Raw genomic sequence first — 10177 nt, 5'->3', positions numbered from 1 at the left:
TCAACCTCACTCTGAAATTCCTTGAACTTTTCAAAAGTTTCAGACTTGTGTTTCATTAAGTAGATATACCCATATCTACTCAAGTCATCAGTGAGGGTGAGAACATAACGATAGCCACCACGAGCCTCAACACTCATTGGACCGCACACATCGGTATGTATGATTTCCAATAAGTTGGTTGCTCGCTCCATTGTTCCTGAGAACGGAGTCTTGGTCATCTTACCCATGAGGCATGGTTCGCATGTGTCAAATGATTCATAATCAAGATACTCTAAAAGTCCATCTGCATGGAGCTTCTTCATGTGTTTGACACCTATGTGACCAAGGCGGCAGTGCCACAAGTATGTGGGACTATCATTATCAACCTTACATCTTTTGTACTCACATTATGAACATGTGTAGTATTACGTTCGAGATTCATGAAGAATAAACCATTCACCATAGGAGCATGACCATAAAACATATCTCTCATATAAATAGAACAACCATTATTCTCGGATTTAAATGAGTAGCCATCTCAAATTAAATGAGATCCCGATACAATGTTCATGCTCAAAGCTGGCACTAAATAACAATTATTAAGGTTTAAAACTAATCCCGAAGGTAGATATAGAGGTAGCGTGCCGACGGCGATCACATTGACCTTGGAACCATTCCCGACGCGCATCGTCACCTCGTCCTTTGCCAGTTTCCACTTATTCCGCAGCCCCTGCTTTGAGTTACAGATGTGAGCAACTGCACCGGTATCAAATACCCAGGAGATACTACGGACACTAGTAAGGTACACATCAATTACATGTATATCACATATACCTTTTGTTTTGCCGGCCTTCTTGTCTACTAAGTATTTAGGGCAGTTCCGCTTCCAGTGACCGCTTCCCTTGCAATAAAAGCACTCAGTCTCGGGCTTGGGTCCATTCTTTGGCTTCTTCCCGGCAGCTTGCTTGCCGGGCGCGGCAACCTCCTTGCTGTCCTTCTTGAAGTTCTTTTTACCCTTGCCTTTCTTGAACTTAGTGGTTTTATTGACCATCAACACTTGATGTTCCTTCTTGACTTCTACCTCTGCTGATTTCAGCATAGCAAATACTTCAGGAATGGTCTTTTCCATCCCCTGCATATTGAAGTTCATCACAAAGCTCTTGTAGCTTGGTGGAAGCGACTGGAGGATTCTGTCAATGACCGCATCATCCGGGAGATTTAACTCCCAGCTGAGTCAAGCGGTTATGCAACCCAGACATAGTGAGTATGTGTTCACTGACAAAACTGTTTTCCTCCATCTTACAGCTGAAGAACTTGTCGGAGACTTGATATCTCTCGACCCGGGCATGAGCTTGGAAAACCATTTTCAGCTCTTCGAACATCTCATATGCTCCGTGTCTCTCAAAACGCTTTTGGAGCCCCGGCTCTAAACTGTAAAGCATGCCGCACTGAATGAGGGAGTAGTCATCGGTACGTGCCTGCCAAGCGTTCATAACATCTTGTTCTGCAGGGAGAACGGGTGCGTCACCAAGCGGTGCTTGTAGGACATAATCTTTCTTGGCAGCTATGAGGATGATCCTCAGGTTCTGGACCCAGTCCGTATAGTTGCTGCCATCATCTTTCAGTTTGGTTTTCTCTAGGAACGCGTTGAAGTTGAGGACTACGTTGGCCATTTGATCTACAAGACATATTGTAAAATATTTTAGACTAAGTTCATGATAATTAAGTTCATCTAATCAAATTATTAATGAACTCCCACTTAGATTGGACATCCCTCTAGTCATCTAAGTATTACATGATCCGAGTTAACTAGGCCGTGTCCGATCATCACGTGAGACGGACTAGTCAACATCGGTGAACATCTTCATATTGATCGTATCTTCTATACGACTCATGCTCGACCTTTCGGTCTTCTGTGTTCCGAGGCCATGTCTGTACATGCTAGGCTCGTCAAGTCAACCTAAGTGTTTGCATGTGTAAATCTGTCTTACACCCGTTGTATGTGAACGTCTGAATAAAACACCCGATCATCACGTGGTGTTTTGAAACAGCGAACTATCGCAACGGTGCACAGTTAGGGGGAACACTTCTTGAAATTATTATGAGGGATCATCTTATTTACTACCGTCGTTCTAAGTAAACAAGATGCAAAACATGATAAACATCACATGCAATCAAATAATAAACGTGACATGATATGGCCAATATCACATAGCTCCTTTGATCTCCATCTTGGGGCTCCATGATCATCTTGTCACCGGCTTGACACCATGATCTCCATCATCATGATCTCCATCATCGTGTCTCCATGAAGTTGCTCGCCAACTATTACTTCTACCACTATGGCTAATGCGTTTAGCAATAAAGTAAAGTAATTTACATGGCGTTTCTCAATGACACGCAGGTCATATAAAAGAATAAAGACAACTCCTGTGGCTCCTGCCGGTTGTCATACTCATCGACATGCAAGTCGTGATTCCTATTACAATAGCATGAACATCTCATACATCACATATAGATCATTCATCACAACTTTGGCCATATCATATCACAAAGCACTTGCTGCAAAAACAAGTTAGACGTCCTCTAATTGTTGTTGCAAGTTTTACGTGGCTGAATTTAGGGTTCTAGCAAGAACGACTTCTTACCTACATTAAAGCCACAACGTGTTTTGTCAACTTCTATTTACCCTTCATAAGGACCCTGTTCATCGAATCCGCTCCAACTAAAGTGGGAGAGACAGACACCCGCCAGCCACCTTATGCAACTAGTGCATGTTAGTCGGTGGAACCGGTCTCGCGTAAGCGTACGTGTAAGGTTGGTCCGGGCCGCTTCATCCCACAATACCGCTGAAGCAAGATAAGACTAGTAGCGGCAAGAAAGTTGACAAATCTACGCCCACAACAAATTGTGTTCTACTCGCGCAAGAAGAACTACGCATAGACCTAGCTCATGATGCCACTGTTGGGGAACGTTGCAGAAAACAAAAAATTTCCTACTCGTTTCACCAAGATCCATCTAGGAGTTCATCTAGCAACGAGTCTTCGGATGCATCTACATACCTTTGTAGATCGCGAGCGGAAGCGTTCAAAGAACGGGGATGATGTAGTCGAACACAACGTGATCCAAATCACCGATGACCAAGCGCCGAACGGACGGCACCTCCACGTTCAACACATGTACGGGACGGGAGGCGTCTCCTCCTTCTTGATCCAGCAAGGGGAAGGAGAGGTTGATGAAGATCCAGCAGCACGACGGCGTGGTGGTGGATGCAGGGCGTCACAGTAGCAGGGCTTCGCCTATACTACGAGAGAGAGATGTAACGGGGAGAGAGGGAGGCGCCAAGGCTGAGGTGTCAAGTCCCTCGTCTCCCCCACTATATATAGGTGGGCCAAGGGGGGGTGGTGCGCCAGCCTAGGAGATCCAATCTCCTAGGTGCGGCAGCCAAGGGGAGGTTTCCCTTCCCCCCAAGGCACCTAGAGGTGCCTTCCACCATTGGGACTCTTTCCTTAAGTGGAACCCTAGGCGCATGGGCTTTTGGGGCTGGTGCCCTTGGCCCATCTAGGCCAAGGCGCACTCCTACAGCCCATGTGGCCCCCCGGGACAGGTGGCCCCACCTGGTGGGCCCCCGGGACCCCTCCGGTGGTCCCGGTACAATACCGATAACCCCGAAACTTGTCCCGATGGCCGAAACAGCACTTCCTATATATAATTCTTTACCCCCGGACCATTCTGGAACTCCCCGTGACGTCCGGGATCTCATCCGGGAATCCGAAAAACATTCGGGTTACTGCATATACATATCTTCGCAACCCTAGCGTCACCGAACCTTAAGTGTGTAGACCCTACGGGTTCGGGAGACAAGCAGACATGACCGAGACGACTCTCCGGTCAATAACCAACAGCGGGATCTGGATACCCATGCTGGCTCCCACATGCTCCACGATGATCTCATCAGATGAACCACGATGTCGAGGATTCAATCAACCCCGTATGCAATTCCCTTTGTCAATCGATATGTTACTTGCCCGAGATTCGATCGTCGGTATCCCAATACCTCGTTCAATCTCGTTACCGGCAAGTCACTTTACTCGTATCGTAATGCATGATCCCGTGACCAGACACTTGGTCACTTTGAGCTCATTATGATGATGCATTACCGAGTGGGCCCAGTGATACCTCTCCGTCATACGGAGTGACAAATCCCAGTCTTGATCCATGTCAACCCAACAAACACTTTCGGAGATACCCGTAGTATACCTTTATAGTCACCCAGTTACGTTGTGACGTTTGGTACACCCAAAGCAATCCTACGGTATCCGGGAGTTACACGATCTCATGGTCTAAGGAAAAGATACTTGACATTGGAAAACTCTAGCAAACGAACTATACGATCTTGTGCTATGTTTAGGATTGGGTCTTGTCCATCACATCATTCTCCTAATGATGTGATCTCGTTATCAATGACATCCAATGTCCATAGTCAGGAAACCATGACTATCTGTTGATTAACGAGCTAGTCAACTAGAGGCTTACTAGGGACATGTTGGTGTCTATTATTCACACATGTATTACGATTTCCGGATAACACAATTATAGCATGAATAAAGACAATTATCATGAACAAAGAAATATAATAATAATGCTTTTATTATTGCCTCTAGGGCATATTTCCAACATAGATTTCATTGTTCTTGATATAGATTGCAATCCTTCTTGCCCTATTATTCTTCGTAGACCTTTCCTTAGAACGGTTGGTGCGATTATTGATATGAAGGAAGGGAATATTAGATTTCAATTTACATTAAAAAAGGGCATGGAACACTTTCCTAGAAAGAAAATAAAATTACCATATGAAACTATCATGAGAGCCACTTATGGATTGCCTACCAAAGATGGCAATACGTAGATCTATCCTCACTTTTATGCCTAGCTAGGGGCGTTAAACGATAGCGCTTGTTGGGAGGCAACCCAATTTTATTTTTATTCCTTGCCTTTTGCTCCTGATTACTAATAAATAAATTATTTAGCCTCTGTTTTGGTTGTGTTTTTTTGTTTAATTAGTGTTTGTGCCAAGTAGAACCGTTGGGAAGACTTGGGGAAAGTCTTGTTGAACTTGCTGTAAAAAACAGAAACTTTAGCGCTCACGAGAACTGCTGTCATTTTTATTTGAAGAGTGATATTTAGTTAATTCTTTTCGAAGATGATTAATAGATAAATTCCTCACGTCCAGAAATTTATTTTAGAATTTTTGGGGTTCCAGATCTTGCGCTAGCTACATATTACTACAGACTGATCTGTTTTTGACAGATTCTGTTTTTCGTGTGTTATTTGCTTATTTTGATGAATCTATGGCTAGTAAAATAGTTTATAATCCATAGAGAAGTTTGAATACAGTAGGTTTAACACCAATATAAATAAAGAATTAGTTCATTACAGTACCTTGAAGTGGTCTTTTGTTTTCTTTCGCTAACGGAGCTCACGAGTTTTCTATTTTGAGTTTTGTGTTGTGAAGTTTTCAAGTTTTGGGTGAATTCTTTTGATGGATCATGGAACAAGGAGTGGCAAGAGCCTAAGCTTGGGGATGCCCATGGCACCCCCAATATAATCCAAGGACATCAAAAAGTCAAAGCTCGGGGATGCCCCAGAAGGCATCCCCTCTTTCGTCCACTTCCGTCGGTAATTTACTTGGAGCTATATTTTTATTCATCAGCATGATATGTGTTTTGCTTGGAGCGTCTTGTATTATTTGTGTATTTGTGTCTTAGTATGCCACAATCATCCTTACTGTACACACCTTTTGAGAGAGCCATATATGAATTAAAATTTGATAGAATACTCTATGTGCTTCACTTATATCTTTTGAGCTAGATAATTTTGCTCTATGTGATTCACTTATATCTTTTGAGCTAGATAATTTTGCTCTATGTGCTTCACTTATATCTTTTGAGTGTTATAATTTTGCTCTATGTGCTTCACTTAGATCTTCTAGAGCATGGTGGTGGATATGTTTTAAAGAAACTATTGATCTCTCATGCTTCACTTAAATTATTTTGAGAGTCTGTTAATAGCATGGTAATTTGCTTAATAATAATATGCTTGGTATTCAAGATTTGTGAAACTTTCTTTTGAGTGTGTTGAATACTAAGAAAAGATTGAAGCATGATAATTGTTTTGAGATATGGAGGTGATAATATTAAAGTCATGCCAGTTGAGTAGTTGTGAATTTAAAGAATACTTGTGTTAAGGTTTGGGACTCCTGTAGCATGCACGTATGGTGAACCGTTATGTAACGAAGTCGGAGCATGATTTATTTATTGATTGTCTTCCTTATGAGTGGCGGTCGGGGATGAGCGATGGTCTTTTCCTACCAATCTATCCCCCTAGGAGCATGCGCTTAATACTTTGCTTTGGTAACTTCTAGATTTTTGCAATAAGTATATGAGTTCTTTATGACTAATGTTGAGTCCATGGATTATACGCACTCTCACCCTTCCACCTTTGCTAGCCTCTCTAATACCGCGCACCTTTCACCGGTATCATACACCTACCATCTACCTTCCTTAAAACAGCCACCATACCTACCTATTATGGCATTTCCATAGCCATTCTGAGATATATTGCCATGCAACTTTCCACCATCTAGTTCACCATGACACATTCATCATTGTCATATTGCTTAGCATGATCATTTAGTTGACATAGTATTTGTGGCAAAGCCACCGTTCATAATTTCTTCATACTTGTCACTCTTGATTCATTGCATATCCCGATACACCGCCGAAGGCATCCATATAGAGTCATACTTTGTTTTAGAATCGAGTTGTAAATAAATAAAAGTGTGATGATCATCATTCAATAGAGCATTGTCCCAATAAAAAAAGAGAAAGGCCAAAGAAAAAAAAGGAAGGCCCCAAAAAAAGAAAATAAATAAAAAGGGGCAATGCTACTATCCTTTTACCACACTTGTGATTCAAAGTAGCACCATGATATAGTGAGTCTCATATATTGTGCTTCAAAGTAGCACCATGTTCTTCATATAGAGAGTCTCATATGTTGTCACTTTCATATACTAGTGGGAATCTTACATTATAGAACTTGGCTTGTATATTCTAATAATGGGCTTCCTCAAATTGCCCTAGGTCTTCGTGAGCAAGCAAGTTGGATGCACACCCACTAGTTTCTTTTGTTGAGCTTTCATACATTTATAGCTCTAGTGCATCCATTGCATGGAAATCCCTACTCACTCACATTGATATCTATTGATGGGCATCTCCATAGCCCGTTGATACGCCTAGTTGATGTGAGACTATCTTCCCCTCCTTTTTGTCTTCTCCACAACCACCATTCTATTCCACCTATAGTGCTATATCCATGGCTCACGCTCATGTATTGCGTGAAGATTGAAAAAGTTTTGAAAAAGTTAGAGTATGAAACAATTGCTTGGCTTGTCATCGGGGTTGTGCATGATTTAAATACTTTGTGTGGTGAAGATGGAGCATAGCTAGACTATATGATTTTGTAGGGATAACTTTCTTTGGCCATGTTATTTTGAGAAGACATAATTGCTTTGTTAGTATGCTTGAAGTATTATTTTTATGTCAATATAAACTTTTGTCTTGAATCTTTATAATCTGAATATTCATACCACAATTAAGAAGATTTGCATTGAAATTATGCCAAGTAGCACTCCGCATCAAAAATTCTCTTTTTATCATTTACCTACTCAAGGACGAGCAGGAATTAAGCTTGGGGATGCCTGATACGTCTCCAACGTATCTATAATTTTTGATTGCTCCATGCTATATTATCTACTGTTTTGGACTATATTGGGATTTATTTTCCACTTTTATATTATTTTTGGGACTAACCTATTAACCGGAGGCCCAGCCCAGAATTGCTGTTTTTTGCCTATTTCAGTGTTTCAGATAAACGGAATATCAAACGGAGTCCAAACGGAATAAAATCTTTGGGAACGTGATTTTCTCATCGAACGTGATCGAGGAGACTTGGACCCTGCTCCAAGGAACAAAAGAGGCAGTCACGAGGGTGGGGGGCGCCCCCCCTAGGGCGCGCCCCTGCCTCGTGGGCCCCTCGTTGCTCCTCTGGCGTACTTCTTCCTCCTATATATACACACGTACCCCCAAACGATCAGAACAGGAGCCAAAAACCTAATTCCACTGCTGCAACTTTCTGTATCCATGAGATCCCATCTTGGGGCCTGTTCCGGAGCTCCGCCGGAAGAGGGCCGTCATCACAGAGGGCTTCTACATCATCCTAGCCCCTCCGATGAAGTGTGAGTAGTTTACCTCAGACCTTCGGGTCCATAGTTAGTAGCTAGATGGCTTCTTCTCTCTGTTTGAATCTCAATACAAAGTTCTCCCCCTCTCTGATGGAGATCTATTCGATGTAATCTTCTTCTTTTTGTGGTGTGTTTGTTGAGATCGATGAATTGTGGGTTTATGATCAAGTCTATCTATGAATAATATTTGAATCTTCTCTGAATTCTTTTATGTATGATTGGTTATCTTTGCAAGTCTCTTCGAATTATCTGTTTGGTTTGGTCAACTAGATTGGTAGTTCTTGCCATGGGAGAAGTGCTTAGCTTTGGGTTCGATCTTGCGGTGTCCTTACCCAGTTACAGAAGGGGCAGCAAGGCACGTATTGTATCATTGCCATCGAGGATAACAAGATGGGGTTTATTTCATATTGCATGAATTTATCTCTCAACATCATGTCATCTTGCTTAAGGCGTTACTCTGTTTTTAACTTAATACTCTAGATGCATGCTGGATAGCGGTCGATGAGTGGAGTAATAGTAGTAGATGCAGAATCGTTTCGATCTACTTGTCACAGATGTGATGCCTATATACATGATCATGCCTAGATATTCTCATAACTATGCTCAATTCTGTCAATTGCTCAATAGTAATTTGTTCACCCACTGTAGAATACTTATGCTCTTGAGAGAAGCCACTAGTGAAACCTATGCCCCCCGGGTCTATTCTCATCATATCAATCTCCATCACTTTAATCTTGCTCTGCTTTTTACTTTGCTTTTACTTTTTTACTTTGCATCTTTATTCCAAAAATACCAAAAATATTATATCTATCAGATCTCACTCTCGTAAGTGACCGTGAAGGGATTGACAACCCCTAATCGTGTTGGTTGCGAGTAGCTATCGCTTTGTGCAGGTACAAGGGACTTGAGCATGGGCTCCTACTGGATTCATACCTTGGTTCTAAAAACTGAGGGAAATACTTACGCTACTCTGCTGCATCATCCCTTCCTCTTCGGGGAAAACCAACACAAGCTCAAGACGTAGCAAGGCGCGCACGTGTCGTAGTAGGGGCGCGCACGTACGTACATACGGGCGGGGTCTCGAACGCCTACTCGCGCGTACGTACGGCCAGGGCTCGTGTACATGGCTGGGTCGGAACGGAGAAACAACTCGTCGTCGTGTTCATGGGGAGCCAACCTGCTGGGTCGGAACGGAATGCGTCGTTGTGTTCATCGGGAGGGCTTGGACGGAACAACCGATGGAAACGAGGCCTGGCGTACCGCAAAACAGAGGAAACGGCCTTGTGTTCGACCGACCATGTTTGAAACGGGATCCTGTTCATCGGGAGGGGTCTGGCGTACCGCAAAACGGAGGAAACGAACCTCCTACAATCGAAACGGGGGTCCTGTTCATCGGGAGGGGTGTGGCGTACCGCAAAACAGAGGAAACGGACTTGTGTTGGAGCGCTACGGTCGAAACGGGGGTCCTGTTCATCGCGAGGGGTATGGTGTACTGCAAAACGGGACTCCACGGGATACTGTTCATCTCCACCGTCGACCCCCTCCAGCCTCCATGGGTTACTGTTCATCCACCGTCGACCTCCTCCAGCCTCCACATGCGACTGTTCATCTATGGGCTCCTGTTCATCCAGCCTCCACCACACGCTACTCCACTGGCTATTGTTCAACCAGCCCTCCACGGGCTCCTGTTCAACCACCCCTCCACGAGATACTATTCATCCAGCCCTCCACCGTCTACTGTTCATACAGCCCTCCATGGGGTGGTCCTGTTCATCCAGCCCTCCACGGGGTCCTATTCATCCAGCCCCAACCGGCTCGTTCGATCCGGGTCATGTTCATCCAGAGACAACACCAGTGGGTCCTGTTCATCCACCCCACCGGGAACTGTTCATCCAA

This window comes from Triticum dicoccoides, chromosome 5A, assembly GCF_002162155.2.
Source record: "Triticum dicoccoides isolate Atlit2015 ecotype Zavitan chromosome 5A, WEW_v2.0, whole genome shotgun sequence".
Lineage (NCBI taxonomy): Eukaryota > Viridiplantae > Streptophyta > Magnoliopsida > Poales > Poaceae > Triticum > Triticum dicoccoides.
This window is presented reverse-complemented; position numbering follows the sequence as displayed.